Genomic DNA, 18,524 nt, shown 5'->3' with positions numbered 1-18,524 from the left:
GGGTAATCCATACAGCCGAGGTGGTAGGGCTTCTGTGTTGCGCAGGTTTCTCTGTATGTCCGCCGGCAGAGAAGACGCCTTGATTAATCGATTCGTATTCCGAGTGATACGCTGCGTCGGATCTGCACTTAGTTTTCGGTACGTCGTCGGATCTAATAGGTCTCGGATCTTTTGCTCGTAATCTTCGGTCTTCATTACGACGGTCGCATTCCCCTTATCCGCAGGCAGTACCAATATACTCTTGTCGGCGTTGAGATTCTTAATGGCTTGTACCTCTTCTTTCTTCAGGTTGCAAGCTGGTGGTTTTGCTCGGCGCAGTATCCTGGCTGTTTCAGTGCGTATTTCCTCTGCCCTTTCACAAGGAAGGGTCCGAATGGCTGCTTCGGTGTTGGCAATGATGTCCTCCATAGGTATAGTTCTCGGGATGATAGCGAAATTCCCTCCTTTTTGAAGGACTGACACTTCCTCTTCGGTCAATTGTCGTTCAGTGAGGTTGACCACTGTGTGTGACATGTCGGGAATCGCCTTGTCGGTCTGCTTCCGGCATCTTTCAAACTTTTCCTTTTGCCGCTCGGTGCAGCGCTCGAGTTCGTTCTGCATGCTCCTGTGAGTGATGCTGTCGATCTTGTCCCAGTCGTCTCTATGCATTCTGCTACTTAGTTGATAGAAAATGTCCAGAAGTTCCTGATCCGTTCTTGCCAAGTCTCTCCGTGTTGTATGTATTCGCTCACGAAGAAAAGCTCGTTCCATTCTGTCGTAGATACGATGTGCTTGGGCGGTGGTGAATAGGCGCTTGCATCTCAAGAACTTCGGTGTAGCACATTCATCTCGGCACCGTGACAGAAAGGCGAGAGAGGACATCAGTCGCGCTTTTTTCTTCCGTCGTTGGTCAAGGCGTCGGTACAATCTGCAAATCTCCTCCCCGTAGAGGCGTAATACAAAATTGTTAAGGCTTTCGTGGCCACTTGTTGACAAACTGCCTATTGGCTACTGTCTCGGGTTCTTCGGCCGACGTTCATGTAATGATTTTTCTGACGTTTCGCCAGCACGAGTGGCTGGCATTGTCAAAGCTTCACCCTCCATTGCCGGTGGTGAACTGGAGGCGAGCTCGCGGCCGCAGGCTATATGTACCTGGCGCGCCAACGTCCGAGGGCTTCTCCGCGGTCATTTCCGGTGCGGTTCTCCTCTTGCTACCTGCGACGGTCGTTCGCTGCAGTACGGGAAGCCAGGATCCGTTTACCTTAAGGCTTTCCTCTTTCTTGTTGAAACTGTTCGCGTGTTTTTGGATTTCTACAGCTTCTCTGAACAAGCGCGTGTGATAGTGCTTCTCTACAGCCAGAACTTCCGTGTCGGCGAATTTTATAACGTGGTCGGTCTCATTCAGTGCGTGCTCTGCCACGGCCGATTTCTCCACCTGCCCCAACCTGCAATGTCGCTTATGCTCTTTGATCCTGGTGTTAATGGATCGTCCAGTCATTCCGACATAAACTTTTCCGCAAGTGCAAGGTATGCGGTATATTCCCGACATTGCAAGTGGGTCTCTTTTCTCCTTCGCCGATCTAAGACACTCTTTGATCTTCCTTGTCGGTTTGAAAATCGTCTTTACGCCATGTTTGCGCAATATACGGCCGATTCTGTCCGTCACTCTGGGAATGTATGGCAACAAGTGGCCACGAAAGCCTTAACAATTTTGTATTACGCCTCTACGGGGAGGAGATTTGCAGATTGTACTGACGCCTTGACCAACGACGGAAGAAAAAAGCGCGACTGATGTCCTCTCTCGCCTTTCTGTCACGGTGCCGAGATGAATGTGCTACACCGAAGTTCTTGAGATGCAAGCGCCTATTCACCACCGCCCAAGCACATCGTATCTACGACAGAATGGAACGAGCTTTTCTTCGTGAGCGAATACATACAACACGGAGAGACTTGGCAAGAACGGATCAGGAACTTCTGGACATTTTCTATCAACTAAGTAGCAGAATGCATAGAGACGACTGGGACAAGATCGACAGCATCACTCACAGGAGCATGCAGAACGAACTCGAGCGCTGCACCGAGCGGCAAAAGGAAAAGTTTGAAAGATGCCGGAAGCAGACCGACAAGGCGATTCCCGACATGTCACACACAGTGGTCAACCTCACTGAACGACAATTGACCGAAGAGGAAGTGTCAGTCCTTCAAAAAGGAGGGAATTTCGCTATCATCCCGAGAACTATACCTATGGAGGACATCATTGCCAACACCGAAGCAGCCATTCGGACCCTTCCTTGTGAAAGGGCAGAGGAAATACGCACTGAAACAGCCAGGATACTGCGCCGAGCAAAACCACCAGCTTGCAACCTGAAGAAAGAAGAGGTACAAGCCATTAAGAATCTCAACGCCGACAAGAGTATATTGGTACTGCCTGCGGATAAGGGGAATGCGACCGTCGTAATGAAGACCGAAGATTACGAGCAAAAGATCCGAGACCTATTAGATCCGACGACGTACCGAAAACTAAGTGCAGATCCGACGCAGCGTATCACTCGGAATACGAATCGATTAATCAAGGCGTCTTCTCTGCCGGCGGACATACAGAGAAACCTGCGCAACACAGAAGCCCTACCACCTCGGCTGTATGGATTACCCAAGATCCATAAGAACAACGTTCCACTGAGACCGATCGTTAGCGCTCCTGGCTCACCAACGTATAAACTGGCGAAACACTTGGCCTCTCTGCTCCAGCCACACGTGGGAAAGACCGACACATACATTAAGGACTCAGGACATTTCATTGAGAAGCTGAGGAAACTGAAACTTGCGCCAAACGACATCCTGGTCAGTTTTGATGTTGTTTCGTTATTTACGAAAGTGCCACTCAGCGACGCTCTGGAGCACATCGGTTCCATGTTCCCGCAAGACATCAAAAAGCTCTTCCATGCATGTCTCACCACGAGCTATTTCACGTGGAATGGCGATTTCTACGAACAGCTGGAAGGCGTCGCCATGGGTAGTCCTCTCAGTCCAGTGGTGGCCAACTTCTTCATGGAACAATTCGAAGCACAGGCACTGGACTCGGCGACTTGCAAACCTAAGGTGTGGTACAGGTACGTCGATGATACTTTCGTGGTGTGGAGCCATGGTGAAGAACAGCTCGGTGAATTCCTGAGACACTTGAATAGCCTCCATGCCAACATAACATTTACCATGGAAGTAGAAAAGGACAAGAAACTGCCATTTCTAGATGTCCTGGTCACAAGGGACGGCGAAAACCTGGGACACAGCGTGTATCGAAAACCGACACACATGGACCGATACCTGCACAACCTGTCAAACCACCACCCGAGCCAGAAAAGAGGCATGATTAGTACGCTCGTAACGAGAGCAGGACGAATATGTGAGCCTCAACACCTCAAACGAGAAATGCAACACCTGGAAACTGTTCTGAGGAGCAATGGGTACTCCACAAATTACATTAGAAGTGTAACAGAGCCAAACACTCGGCGAAGTAAGGAACCAGAAAAAGAAATGTCGGGTACGGCCTTTTTGCCATACATTCCCAGAGTGACGGACAGAATCGGCCGTATATTGCGCAAACATGGCGTAAAGACGATTTTCAAACCGACAAGGAAGATCAAAGAGTGTCTTAGATCGGCGAAGGAGAAAAGAGACCCACTTGCAATGTCGGGAATATACCGCATACCTTGCACTTGCGGAAAAGTTTATGTCGGAATGACTGGACGATCCATTAACACCAGGATCAAAGAGCATAAGCGACATTGCAGGTTGGGGCAGGTGGAGAAATCGGCCGTGGCAGAGCACGCACTGAATGAGACCGACCACGTTATAAAATTCGCCGACACGGAAGTTCTGGCTGTAGAGAAGCACTATCACACGCGCTTGTTCAGAGAAGCTGTAGAAATCCAAAAACACGCGAACAGTTTCAACAAGAAAGAGGAAAGCCTTAAGGTAAACGGATCCTGGCTTCCCGTACTGCAGCGAACGACCGTCGCAGGTAGCAAGAGGAGAACCGCACCGGAAATGACCGCGGAGAAGCCCTCGGACGTTGGCGCGCCAGGTACATATAGCCTGCGGCCGCGAGCTCGCCTCCAGTTCACCACCGGCAATGGAGGGTGAAGCTTTGACAATGCCAGCCACTCGTGCTGGCGAAACGTCAGAAAAATCATTACATGAACGTCGGCCGAAGAACCCGAGACAGAAGCCAATAGGCAGTTTGTCAACAAGTGGCCACGAAAGCCTTAACAATTTTGTATTACGCCTCTACGGGGAGGAGATTTGCAGATTGTACCGACGCCTTGACCAACGACGGAAGAAAAAAGCGCGACTGATGTCCTCTCTCGCCTTTCTGTCACGGTGCCGAGATGAATGTGCTACACCGAAGTTCTTGAGATGCAAGCGCCTATTCACCACCGCCCAAGCACATCGTATCTACGACAGAATGGAACGAGCTTTTCTTCGTGAGCGAATACATACAACACGGAGAGACTTGGCAAGAACGGATCAGGAACTTCTGGACATTTTCTATCAACTAAGTAGCAGAATGCATAGAGACGACTGGGACAAGATCGACAGCATCACTCACAGGAGCATGCAGAACGAACTCGAGCGCTGCACCGAGCGGCAAAAGGAAAAGTTTGAAAGATGCCGGAAGCAGACCGACAAGGCGATTCCCGACATGTCACACACAGTGGTCAACCTCACTGAACGACAATTGACCGAAGAGGAAGTGTCAGTCCTTCAAAAAGGAGGGAATTTCGCTATCATCCCGAGAACTATACCTATGGAGGACATCATTGCCAACACCGAAGCAGCCATTCGGACCCTTCCTTGTGAAAGGGCAGAGGAAATACGCACTGAAACAGCCAGGATACTGCGCCGAGCAAAACCACCAGCTTGCAACCTGAAGAAAGAAGAGGTACAAGCCATTAAGAATCTCAACGCCGACAAGAGTATATTGGTACTGCCTGCGGATAAGGGGAATGCGACCGTCGTAATGAAGACCGAAGATTACGAGCAAAAGATCCGAGACCTATTAGATCCGACGACGTACCGAAAACTAAGTGCAGATCCGACGCAGCGTATCACTCGGAATACGAATCGATTAATCAAGGCGTCTTCTCTGCCGGCGGACATACAGAGAAACCTGCGCAACACAGAAGCCCTACCACCTCGGCTGTATGGATTACCCAAGATCCATAAGAACAACGTTCCACTGAGACCGATCGTTAGCGCTCCTGGCTCACCAACGTATAAACTGGCGAAACACTTGGCCTCTCTGCTCCAGCCACACGTGGGAAAGACCGACACATACATTAAGGACTCAGGACATTTCATTGAGAAGCTGAGGAAACTGAAACTTGCGCCAAACGACATCCTGGTCAGTTTTGATGTTGTTTCGTTATTTACGAAAGTGCCACTCAGCGACGTTCTGGAGCACATCGGTTCCATGTTCCCGCAAGACATCAAAAAGCTCTTCCATGCATGTCTCACCACGAGCTATTTCACGTGGAATGGCGATTTCTACGAACAGCTGGAAGGCGTCGCCATGGGTAGTCCTCTCAGTCCAGTGGTGGCCAACTTCTTCATGGAACAATTCGAAGCACAGGCACTGGACTCGGCGACTTGCAAACCTAAGGTGTGGTACAGGTACGTCGATGATACTTTCGTGGTGTGGAGCCATGGTGAAGAACAGCTCGGTGAATTCCTGAGACACTTGAATAGCCTCCATGCCAACATAACATTTACCATGGAAGTAGAAAAGGACAAGAAACTGCCATTTCTAGATGTCCTGGTCACAAGGGACGGCGAAAACCTGGGACACAGCGTGTATCGAAAACCGACACACACGGACCGATACCTGCACAAACTGTCAAACCACCACCCGAGCCAGAAAAGAGGCATGATTAGTACGCTCGTAACGAGAGCAGGACGAATATGTGAGCCTCAACACCTCAAACGAGAAATGCAACACCTGGAAACTGTTCTGAGGAGCAATGGGTACTCCACAAATTACATTAGAAGTGTAACAGAGCCAAACACTCGGCGAAGTAAGGAACCAGAAAAAGAAATGTCGGGTACGGCCTTTTTGCCATACATTCCCAGAGTGACGGACAGAATCGGCCGTATATTGCGCAAACATGGCGTAAAGACGATTTTCAAACCGACAAGGAAGATCAAAGAGTGTCTTAGATCGGCGAAGGAGAAAAGAGACCCACTTGCAATGTCGGGAATATACCGCATACCTTGCACTTGCGGAAAAGTTTATGTCGGAATGACTGGACGATCCATTAACACCAGGATCAAAGAGCATAAGCGACATTGCAGGTTGGGGCAGGTGGAGAAATCGGCCGTGGCAGAGCACGCACTGAATGAGACCGACCACGTTATAAAATTCGCCGACACGGAAGTTCTGGCTGTAGAGAAGCACTATCACACGCGCTTGTTCAGAGAAGCTGTAGAAATCCAAAAACACGCGAACAGTTTCAACAAGAAAGAGGAAAGCCTTAAGGTAAACGGATCCTGGCTTCCCGTACTGCAGCGAACGACCGTCGCAGGTAGCAAGAGGAGAACCGCACCGGAAATGACCGCGGAGAAGCCCTCGGACGTTGGCGCGCCAGGTACATATAGCCTGCGGCCGCGAGCTCGCCTCCAGTTCACCACCGGCAATGGAGGGTGAAGCTTTGACAATGCCAGCCACTCGTGCTGGCGAAACGTCAGAAAAATCATTACATGAACGTCGGCCGAAGAACCCGAGACAGAAGCCAATAGGCAGTTTGTCAACAAGTGGCCACGAAAGCCTTAACAATCTCGGCATTGAGTCAAAGAGACGTTGGATGTGTTCCTGGGGTACAGCAGCCCAAGCAGCTTCCACACGTTGCCAAAGATCATCTGGTGTGGCAGCTGGGGAAGTAATCTGGGTCACTCGTTGAGCAACCATGGACCACATGTTTTCTATCGGCGAAAGATCCGGAGAGCGAGCCGCCCAGGGAAGCAATTCAATCTGGTTATTGACGAAGAACCTTTGGACAATGCGTGCCACGTGTGGTCGCGCATTATCCTGTTGAAATATGGCTGTGGCCGAGCCCTGAAGGTAAGGAAGTACAACTGGCTCCAGCACCTCGGATATGTAGCGCCGGCTATTTAAAGTACCGGCAATGCGTACTAGAGGCGTGCGAGAGTAATACCCAATACCGCCCCATACCATAATACCCGGTGCAAGACCAGTGTGGCGGTGCATAATGCAGCTGTCTAGCATCCTCTCTCCACGGTGTCTCTAGACTCGAATACGACCATCGTGGTGCTGCAGACAGAAGCGTGCCTCATCAGTAAAGACAACGTCATTCCATTCTGCCGTCCACATCCGTCTGTCATCACACCATTGGCGACGGAGACGTCTGTGGTTCTGCGTCAATGGTAGACGAAGCAATGGACGTCTTGCGGACAGACCACTCTGCTGTAAACGGCGTCGAATGGTACGCGCAGACACTAGATGATGCGTTACAGACGCAATGTGCTGTGCTATGGTTCGGGATGTCACTGAGCGATCCGTCACTGCCATGCGCACAATTTGCCTATCAGCACGTGCAGTGGTGCACCGAGGTGAATGCGATCGACCACGTCGGTCCGTCGTACCCTCCTGCATCCAACGGTCACATATCCGCATTACAGTTGTTTGCTTTTGTCCAACACGACTAGCGATTTCTCTGTATGATAATCCACAATCTCGGTAAGCCACTATCCTTCCTCTGTCGAACTCGGATACTTGATCAAAAGACGTTCGCTGTTGTCTACGAGGCATAACTGATCGTCTTGTGAAACAACCACAAGTTAACACACGTGCCGAACGTACACTCGTCGAAATCGCCAAGCCTTAAATGGCGCTATGAAGTGGCGCCACAGGCGCGCGTGATGTGCGTCTGCGCTGAAATTCTAATCAGTTGCATATCTCATCGCTGCAAACTCATGGTGTAAATTTCACTTGATTCGGATGCTTCCTTCAGGGTGTTGCATTTACGGTGGCCAGCAGTGTAGAATGGATTGAGAGGCGTCCTGCTACAGCTGAAACCACCAAGATCACTACAATAGTGTTGCTAAGATTCGCCTCAAAGTTGCCAGTGTGTGCCCAAAGAAAGACGACTTCTACTCTCCACTCACTACCGCTTAAATGTAAAAGCACAGAGTAAGTGTTCGAGGTTGGAAGTGAAACAGTTGGAGCACTTATAAACTCAAACAATCGTTGAAACTTACTGGCAGATCAAAATGGTTTTCCAGACATGGACGCGAACCAGGGACAATCGTCATTTAGCAGCTTCATTCGCAAACGACCCTGGGAAATAACGTCGTGAGTACTAACGGTACAAGTTACCCCATAACTGAACTCTGTGTCTCGCGGTAGGTGGCGTCGTCGCAGCTTCAAGTGGAAGCAGTAGAATCGACTCACGCCTCGCAGAGGTTTGTGGGTTCTAAATAACACGCCGTTGCTGTGTGTCTGGCCTCACTAGTATCTAAGACAGTGACAGAATACGCAGCAACTCCCGCTTGCGCCTTTCGATTATTCGCTGGATAACCCTTCGGTTTTTTAATGGATTTTTAATCACAAGTGCGTATTTCACTGTCGTAAGTCGAAAATGATGATATGCACTGATAGTTATCTTTCCATTTCATATACATTGGATTCTTCGATTGGAAAGACTGTTCATTTTCCCAGAAGCATTCCATGCCGGTCACTGAGCGGGCTGGCCCAATGGCAAGACATTGGACTCCTATTCAGGACGACGGCTGCTCGAATGCCCATCCAGGTTTAGAATTCCTGTGATTTTCCTATGTCGATTAAGGCAAGCACTGGAATGGTTCCTTTGTGAGGACAAGGCTCATTTTCTTCTGCAACCTTCTCTGATCCAAGCCGGTGCTCCGTCTCTAATGACCCGATCGTCGATGGGACGTTAAACGTTTATCTTCCTTCATTCCTAGCCAGTTTCACACTTAGGTTTCTCACCTTTTTTGTCCATTCTGGTCCCAAGTACCAGAACTCATCAACTGGTTCTATGACTTAGTTGCTAATTTGTGCTATTTTTCTGTGTGTAGCACTCCGTCATCGGGCCACAAGTGGCCCATCGGGACCATCCGACCGCCGTGTCATCCTCAGTTGAGGATGCGGATAGGAGGGGCGTGTGGTCAGTACACCGCTATCCCGGGCGTTACGATGGTTTTCTTTGACCGGAGCCGCTACTATTCGGTCGAGTAGCTCCTCAGTTGGAATCACGAGGCTGAGTGCACCCCGACAAATGGCAACAGCACATGGCGGCCCGGATGGTCACCCATCCAAGTGCCGGCCACGCCCGACAGCGCTTAACTTCGGTGATCTGACGGGAACCGGTGTATCCACTGCGGCAAGGCCGTTGCCCTTTCTGTGTGTAGGCTCTACATTATTTTAGTGATATTGTAATTTCTTTTTAGACATACTTTAAAACTTTCTTTACTAACTCCTTAATTTACAATACTGCTCTCAAGAAACACTGATTTCCCATGTCCATTATACGAGCACTATGAATCACAATGCATAGTAACTGGCAGTGTTACTCTCACTCATCCACTACCTACGCATAGGTGACAGCGAATAACTTCGCAGTGGTGTATTTTGTCACCAATTGGTACATATACGGCAGGTTACGAGAGACCTGTGACTTGCGATACGGCATCGGACAGTAGGTGCCTCTTTTTTCTATCACGAGTGAAGAAAGACATACAAGTGGAATCTCATAAAGTGCTGGTAGTCCCTATACTGTTCTGTGTTTGTGAGAATTGGTATCTGAAGAAAGAAAATCAGAGAGCTATTGAACCAGCGGAACTGAAATCTGTGAGAATAACAGCTGGATATACCCCTAGAAACAGAATAAGAAACGTCATCAGACAGCAAGTGAAGTATATAACATAAATGAAAAGATAGGAAGGCCAAAGAAGTATGAGCACATCTTACGAATGAGAAGCCAAAAGCCATGAAAAAGGCTTTCCTGTGTTGGTCGAAGAGATGTTGGACGTTCAAGGAAGAGCTACATCTACATCTTCCTGGATACTCTGCAAATCGCATTTAAGTGCCTGGCAGAGGGTTCATCGAGCCACCTTCACAATTCTCTATTATTCCAATCTCGTATAGTGCGCGGAAAGAACGAAGACATATATCTTTCCGTACGAGCTCTGATTTCCCTTATGTTATCGTGGTGATCGTTTCTCCCTATGTAGATCGGTGTTAACAAAATATTTTCGCATTCGAAGGAGAAAGTTGGTGATTGGAATTTCGTGAGAAGATTCCGTCGCAACGAAAAACGCCTTTCTTTTAATGATGTCCAGCCCAAATCCTGTATCATTTCTGTGACATTCTCTCCCATATTTCGCGATAATATATGGTGGTGGGTAACACTGGAATCCTTAGCAGTATTTTAGTAACAATATGGTCCGCTGTGAATGTGACGATGTGAATGAGGGAAGACTTTCATGCAGGCGTAATCAGTTCACTTTTATAAAATATTTGCCGGTGACCCACTCTCATTTAGATAAACGATAATAATATTTTTGTCACTGGAATGACATAGTTTCTTACAAGGAATATCCTATACTTTAAAATAAAAATAAATTAATATAAATAATCCATTATATTCAGAGAGTCCCATTTACTAGAAAAAAGAATACTTTGGTCGGAAAATTTTTAAGTCATTCCCAGATCAATTTTTATCGCCACCATTATCCTACCCATGAATCAAAATGTGCCATCTGCTTTACCTACGACTTAGCCTATGTGATCTTTCCATTTCATACCTCTAGAAATCGTTACACCCAGGTACGTGGATGAGTTGACTTATTCCAGCTGTGGCTGACTGGTATTGTGGCATTCAGGTCCAAGCTGCCGGAGTTGGCGGTCATGTGTACATGACGCGTGCTTGCTTATGTGAATGAATAGTGCGTGTTTCTCTTTCTTTCTCTGACGAAGGTTGCGGCCGAAAGCTTATTTGTAAACGTTTAATTGTGTCTGTCTGCAGCTTAATGTACCATCTTTACGGTAAGTCGATTTGAAACTTCCTGGCGGACTGAAACTGCGTGCCGGACCGAGTCTCGAACTTGGGACCCTTGCCTTTCGCAGGCAAGTGCTCTACCAACTGAGCTACCCAAGCACGACTCACGACCCGTCCTCACAGCTTCAGTTCTGCCAGTACCTGGACTCCTACCTTCCAAACTTCACAGAAACTCTTCTGCGAACCTCAGGAGGACATCCAACAACTCTCTCAATCAGTGCCAAACTGAATAACTACTTGAATAAGTACCAGATGTGGACCAACGCATTATTGATGTACTCGATTTGCGAAGCTCTTTCTCTTGAATAAATCATCGAATTTTTCTGAAATTGTGATAATTTGTTTGTCTGTACATGGACGTCACGTCTGCCGATTTGCGTCCCATTCGGATAATTCCTTCGTGGTGCGCCGATTTTTTGTTTTCGAGTATGTATTGGTTGGTCCACTCTGGTGACATCTAGTGGTCATATACACCTCACACAGTGTCGTACGAATACTTTTGATCAGCTGTCGTATTCTTAGGTGAGCACAGGACGTCACTGTCAACGAGTTGCGGATCCTTGCCGAGGGCGGCCGCAGCTCTTTGTCCCTCTGGAATGCTACTGACTGGAGCCGTAAGGCTAAACCAGTTAGCGGCAAGTAGCAGTTAATGCGTGGCCGAGCCTCACGTTGGCAGCTGTTCTGCAAACAATGAGCCAGACGGCCGCGACGGGCGGACAGTCTCGATACGGCGCTCGTGTAGAGGCCAAGGCCGGGAGCGCGGGGTCCGCACTGTCTGTCACACCGGCTCACTCGCAGCTCATTAGTTCTTCATTACACTTTGCGTCATTAGTGAGCGTCGCACAATGTAGCAAATACAGTAATCACAAGGTTTTATACACTACTGGCCATTAAAATTGCTCCACTGCGAAGATGACGCGCTACAGACGCGAAATTTAACCGACAGGAAGAAGATGCTGTGATATGCAAATGATCAGCTTTTCAGAGCATTCACACAAGGTTGGCGCCGGTGGCGACACCTACAACGAGCTAACATGAGGAAAGTTTCCAACCGATTTCTCATACACAAACAGCAGTTGACCGGCGTTGCCTGGTGAAGCGTTGTTGTAATGCCTCGTGTAAGGAGGAGAAATGCGTACCATCACGTTTCCGACTTTGATAAAGGTCGGATTGTAGCCTATCGCGATTGCGGTTTATCGTATCGCGACATTGCTGCTCGCGTTGGTCGAGATCCAATGACTGTTAGCAGAATATGGAATCGGTGGGTTCAGGAAGGTAATACGGAGCGCCGTGCTGGATGCCCACTGCCTCGTATCACTAGCAGTCGAGATGACAGGCATCCTATCCACATGGTTGTAACGGATCGTGCAGCCACGTCTCGATCCCTGAGTCAACAGATGGGGACGTTGGCAAGACAACAACCATCTGCACGAACAGTTCGACGACGTTTGCAGCAGCATCGACTATCATTTCTGAGACCGTGGTTGCGGTTACCCTTGACGCTGCATTACAGACAGGAGCGCCTGTGATGCTGTACTCAACGACGAACCTGGGTGCAAGAATGGCAAAACGTCATTTTTTCGGATGAATCCAGGTTCTGCTTACAGCATCATGATGGTCGGATGCGTGTTTGGCGACATCGCAGTGAACGCACATTGGAAGCGTGTATTCGTCATCGCCATACTGGCGTATCACCCGGCGTGATGGTATGGGGTGCCATTGGTTACACGTCTCGGTCACCTCTTGTTTGCATTGACGGCACTTTGATCAGTGGACGCTACATTTCAGATGTGTTACGACCCGTGGCTCTACCCTTCATTCGATCCTGCGAATCCCTACATTTCAGCAGGATAATGCACGACCGCATGTTGCAGGTCTTGTACGGGCCTTTCTGGATACAGAAAATGCTCGACTGCTGCCCTGGCCAGCACATTCTCCACATCTCTCACCAATTGATAACGTCTGGTCTATGGTGGCCGGGCAACTGGCTCGTCACAATACGCCAGTCACTACTCTTGATGAACTGTGGTATCCTGTTGAAACTGCATGGGCAGCTGTACCTGTACACGCCATCCAAGCTCTGTTTGACTCAATGCCCAGGCGTATCGAGGCTGTTATTACGGCCAGAGGTGGTTGTTCTGGATACTGATTTCTCAGGATCTATGCACCCAAATTGCGTGAAAATGTAATCACATGTCAGTTCTAGTATAATATATTTGTCCAATGAATACCCGTTTATCATCTGCAATTCTTCTTGGTGTAGTAATTTTAATGGCCAGTAGTGTACATTTTTTGATGTCTCGTCATGGAGCGTATCAGTATAAAAGGGGGAGAGGACTGGAGATACGTGTGTCATGAAGAAGGGAAGCCAGAGCATTTTCGGGCAAGGTGATTTTGACATAATTACAGATGAAGTTTTGAGAGATAGACTCACCAGACATTTGTCGCTTTTGAACGCTGTATATGACGTTGACTAGGTACGAGGCACTGGTGTGACCCTCCACCGCTGGCGCAGGTCACGGCAGCGGCGTGGTCTGAATGTGCTGGTCGGCTGTACGTAATCAGCGCAGCAACGCGGGCGGACGTGGAGGTGTGACAGAATGTCAGACAGGGACTATCGCATTTGCACGTGCCAAAGACTACATCGTGGATGGATGAAACTGCACTGTTTGTTTGTGTGTCAATGCAGACTGTCCAATGTGTCTACGATGATTGGTGTATCGCTCACAGGCGTGTAACACGACGTAATAACAGTGGTCGTAAAAAGATGGTAACCGACATGGAACGGAGGCGAAAGTCACCGAGCCGTAGTTGTGTCCGGCTCTTCGAAAAGCGTGCCAGGCGGAGTGCTTTCGCTTCGCGTCTAGTGTTTGCGGTGGCGCTTTCGGTTTGGCGCCCTGTTTGGATCGCTACCGCCCTCTGGCGTGACAATCGAGGAGTACGTACTGGGCGGTGACAGAGAGAGGCGGTGGCGCGAGCGGGGCCCTGCTGTTGGGGGTCGTCAGCTGCTCGCCGCGTGCTTTTTCGTTGGCCTGTCAGCGGGAATGTTGTAATTGCTTCTTGGTCGGGCCGTTTTTATTCACACCTCGATTGGGTGATTTATGGTCGGTGTCGTGTGTCTCTGTGGTTCGGAGTCTGTGCAGGCACCGCCCTTGCTACATCTTCTGGTTTTGAGTAACTCGGGGAGGTGGCGGCTTGTAATGGAAGTTTTGGGGCTGATCTTCTATGGCCCTGTAGACCACCAGTAACTATTCGGCCTATTCTGATTTGGGCCCCCTTACACGTGTCACTGCCTCACCGAGCCAAGGAAATTTTTTTTGGGGAACGGCCTTTAATGTGAAGGTTTGCGTGCTGGCTTATTCACATTTATCTTGTATCAAATATAAGTTATGTAACTGGCGAGAGACAACTATTTTGCTTAGTACAAGCTACCTACTTAAAGCTTTTTTTTTGGAATTGTTCCCTTATTGATATAACAAGTTTAAAATCTTCTTATTGTTAACGTCAAACCTTGCAATATCCTTTACATAGAGCTATTTTTTAAAAGAGTTTTTTTACTGTTGTCTTATATATATATATATATATATATATATATATATATATACTGCCGGCGTGTAATGTGACCCGAAGAGACGCGTGTTGCCTCATTTCAAATGGTGCACGACCCAACCCACGGAGAATGGACGGTATGATTCAGGCCGGAGATGGTTCAGTGAGTAGGGTGTTGTTTGTACCACGACTTGGACCCCCTCGTTCAGGCTACCGTGTACACAACTAGTGACCTAATGTTGGCCTTTCTTCTTCATCTTCATGATAAGCATGCAGTCGACAGTGTCGCCTTCCAAGATGACAACAGCTATGTTCACAAGGCTGCACAGCTACGTTCCCTGTTTAACGAACGCCGAGGAACCCTTTCTCACCTCGACTGGGCAGATAATTAATCCGATATTACTTCTAGAAAATGTCTGACACTTTTTCAGCAGCGAATGAAAATGGTAATCAACATCTCCGCAGTTTGGCATTCTGCCGGACAACTTTTTTGTGTAGTGTACTTATATACGCTCTTCTGGGAAATACACTGGCTGATGATAAAAACTTCACGGGTTGAGAGGGTATGTGATGTTTTAGCGGGGATTACAGAAGAGTTACATTTACAAAGAATGTGGCAGTATGAATTCAATCATCACTATGATGTTGCATCCCCTCTGGCCTGAATGCATCCACTGATTCGGCTGGGGAGGGTGTCATAAAGCCGTTGTATACCCTATTGAAACGATCTGACCACCAAATGTTATAGCTGATCCTGGATATCACGGATAACGGCACTGGGACGGAGTTTATATCCGAGCTCGTCTCAGGCATTTTCTGTTGGGGACAGATCTGGGAATCTAACTGGATACAGTAGTACTTCAGTGTCACACAGACAGTTCATAGAGACACGTATGTGGAAGAGCATTGTCATGTTGAAGAATGGCACCATAGTACTGGTGCATGAGAGGTAACACATCCGGATGCGGAAGTCAGTGACATACAATAATGCCGTCGTAGTTCTCTCAATCACTACCAACCGTGACCTGATGTCATACCCGGTAGTTCCCCACGTCATGACGCCAGGAGCACACCGTTGCGCCTCTCCAAAACTGGAATAATGGGACCTCTCCCCAGGTCACCGCCATACTCATCGACGATGGTTATCTGGGGGTGCAGAACCGTGTTTCATAGCTGAACACAATGAGGTGCCATTCATCACCAGTTCACACTTCCTTACTACCATACCACTCCAAATGCAGCTGAGCTGGCCATGGGAAGAAAGAACAATGAGCAGACGAGTCGTGAGGTAGCAAGGCAGTGGATGTATGGCATGCGAGCAGGCCAAGACTACTTAGTAAGTGCACTAAAAGTTATTAATTATTTAAAAATACATCGCCGAAACGACGTCTTATGGAATGGTTCCGTGGTATATAAGTATTAAAAAGTTGCAGAACGAGAAGAAGAGTGGTTACGGGAAAAGTGTGTTGTTGCACAATAATGCAATGACTAGTGCAACTGTGTATGACCACGTAATTGGAATCCTCTATTTGGTATGTCGATACAACTACAAAGAAGAAATTTATTAAGTGCACTATTTTGGCCATGTCCGTTCAAATAAGACGCTACCAGCAACTTGTTGCAATCGCAACTGTGAAGCCGCGCCTTATAAGAAAGACCAACAAAAGTAATCATTTTCAAGTGTAATTAAGTGTAATAATATTGTGCTACGATGAAAAGTTTATATTAAATCAGTGTTAACATCAAAGTGCATTACCAGTGAAGTTTATCGATAATTAACCTGTTTCCTCTACCACATGGTACATGGCTTTTGTACGAGTCACGGTTTCAACAAAAGTGCGACGGAAGCATAATCAGTCTTTCTGAGGCTGAAAATTTCTATTTAAATATTTACACCAAGTTATAACTGTGGAATTCAACGAGCAGTTTTGAGCAGAAGACAACAAAAGGTACTGTAATTGCAAGTTTCAGGATACTACGCTATGGGTACAAAACTATTGAGAAGTGTAACAACTAGAAACCTTAAAGTGATTAAAATTATAGTAGTAAAGATAATTGCTTTGATTAAAACAAAGAAAGATCACCACAGCATAGTAGATGTGTCAGTAATTAGTGAAAATATATTTGTAGATTAGTATGTGTCATTTTCAGGTACTATTTATTGTAATGGTGTAAGTGAAATGTAACCAATATGACGTGTGACATATTAAGAGAAGCTAGGGTCCTTGATGAAGAAAGTTCGAGTCTGTGAACTAGACCACTGGTTAAGGAAAGATTAATTAAAGTAGCGTAACTGAAATAGAGTCAACCCCATAGTTTACTGTGTGAAGTATTGCAGATTATGCCCCGCTTTTAAAAATTTACTAATATAAACATAATATGAAGGTTGTAAACCCCAGGCACCAAGAGACGGGTCGTTGGGTGCAATCTGTCGCGTCCATGTGCAGTCGGGCAATACGAAGTCCGATGATTTATCGTGTTGCGTTATCACTAGTAATATTACCAATAATCAAGGGGAGCGCAGGGACCGCCACAAGCTCCAGTCATTTACATATCTACTGACGGTATGTATGTGAAGTTACATTAACATTCGACCGTCTCTTCAGGGTACTTCACCTTTTTTTTCAGGCAGTGTAGTTTTCGTCGTTCGAATTTCACCAAGTCAGTAACATAAGTCATCTAATTACATTCGTGAAAATGTTTTCAGATGGTATGTACTTGTGCTGTGTGTGCGTGACATCCTTAGCATTCACTAACCCATTGTACCTATCCTTTTATGTGTCTGCTCTGTTGTTGGTATACTGGAGGACGCATAACGGCAAGGGGGCGCACGAGCAGCGGCGGACGGTGAGTGACTTGCTTGCAGCAGTGCGGAGAGTTGGAGGTCTGGGTTTACTTAGCACGTGTGAGCACCATGTTGGGCCGAACATAACTGGAAGATGGCGGCTCGGCCTCTGGAGCCTTACTGGTGGCACCACCACGCGGGTTGGACTTTAACTGTCAGCCCTTCTGCTGTTGGAGACAGCGAGCCTGCTCGAAGAACCATTGCGTGGGTTTTATAGTGAGGCATGTTGTAATGGGAAGCAATTTTGTTCTTATCTGATGTGTGACCCACTGCATCATGGTTCCTTTCAGGTCTAGCTCGTATTTGTGACCGTTCCTCGGACTTTCTGTTGTAAGCGAAGGTATTCATTTGTATTTTTCTATCACATCTACCACATTGTGTTTAGCCGATTTTCTGGTTGCTATTCGCTTGGTTGCTTTTGTATGCAAGCCCATGGTTCAAATGGGTCTGAGCACTATGGGACTTAACATCTATGGTCATCAGTCCCCTAGAACTTAGAACTACTTAAACCTAACTAACCTAAGGACATCACACAACACCCATGCAAGCCCATGCTTTTTGTTTTTTCTTTATAGTCAACTATGAGCTACTTCTCTGGTGTATTACCTATTCAGTGATTATTAGCTTTGCTTTATTAATTGGTATTCTGTATTTTATTATAATAATTTTAACGTATTTTCTGTCCACGTTGATTGTGAGCCACTTGTTTGCCGCATTGACGCATTCAGTGCTTGCCAGACTTGTTTTATTCATTAGTGTTTTGTATTTTATTAGCAAAGTGTTTAATTTTCCTTATGTGTGTGTGTGCCATTTATTAGGCATTTATTATTTGTTAAATCCAGGAGCGAACCAAAAAACCTCATTGTATGTTTTAATTGATCTTGTGGCATACGACAAATCGTTTTCTAAGATAATTTACTCATACGTCTGTGGAAAAGGTATCTGTTTTGGTAAGACAGTTCGCCGGCTCATTCTAGTAGAACCAGATTACTTGTTGCTAACTACTTTTAGAAACTAGTCACCTGTGTAGCAATTAGCTTTTGATTTGTTTAGTAACTCTT

General features: G+C 47.2%; 1 protein-coding gene and 1 pseudogene across 2 annotated transcripts in view; one reads left to right on the top strand and one right to left on the bottom strand.

Annotated features, from left to right (window-relative positions):
- LOC126234588 (uncharacterized) overlaps window positions 1-18,524 on the top strand; it is a 185,165-nt gene that overhangs the window by 68,903 nt on the left and 97,738 nt on the right. The window lies entirely within an intron of this gene.
- Window positions 9,289-9,406, bottom strand: LOC126238310 (5S ribosomal RNA; annotated as a pseudogene).

This window comes from Schistocerca nitens, chromosome 2, assembly GCF_023898315.1.
Source record: "Schistocerca nitens isolate TAMUIC-IGC-003100 chromosome 2, iqSchNite1.1, whole genome shotgun sequence".
Lineage (NCBI taxonomy): Eukaryota > Metazoa > Arthropoda > Insecta > Orthoptera > Acrididae > Schistocerca > Schistocerca nitens.
This window is presented reverse-complemented; position numbering and strand designations above follow the sequence as displayed.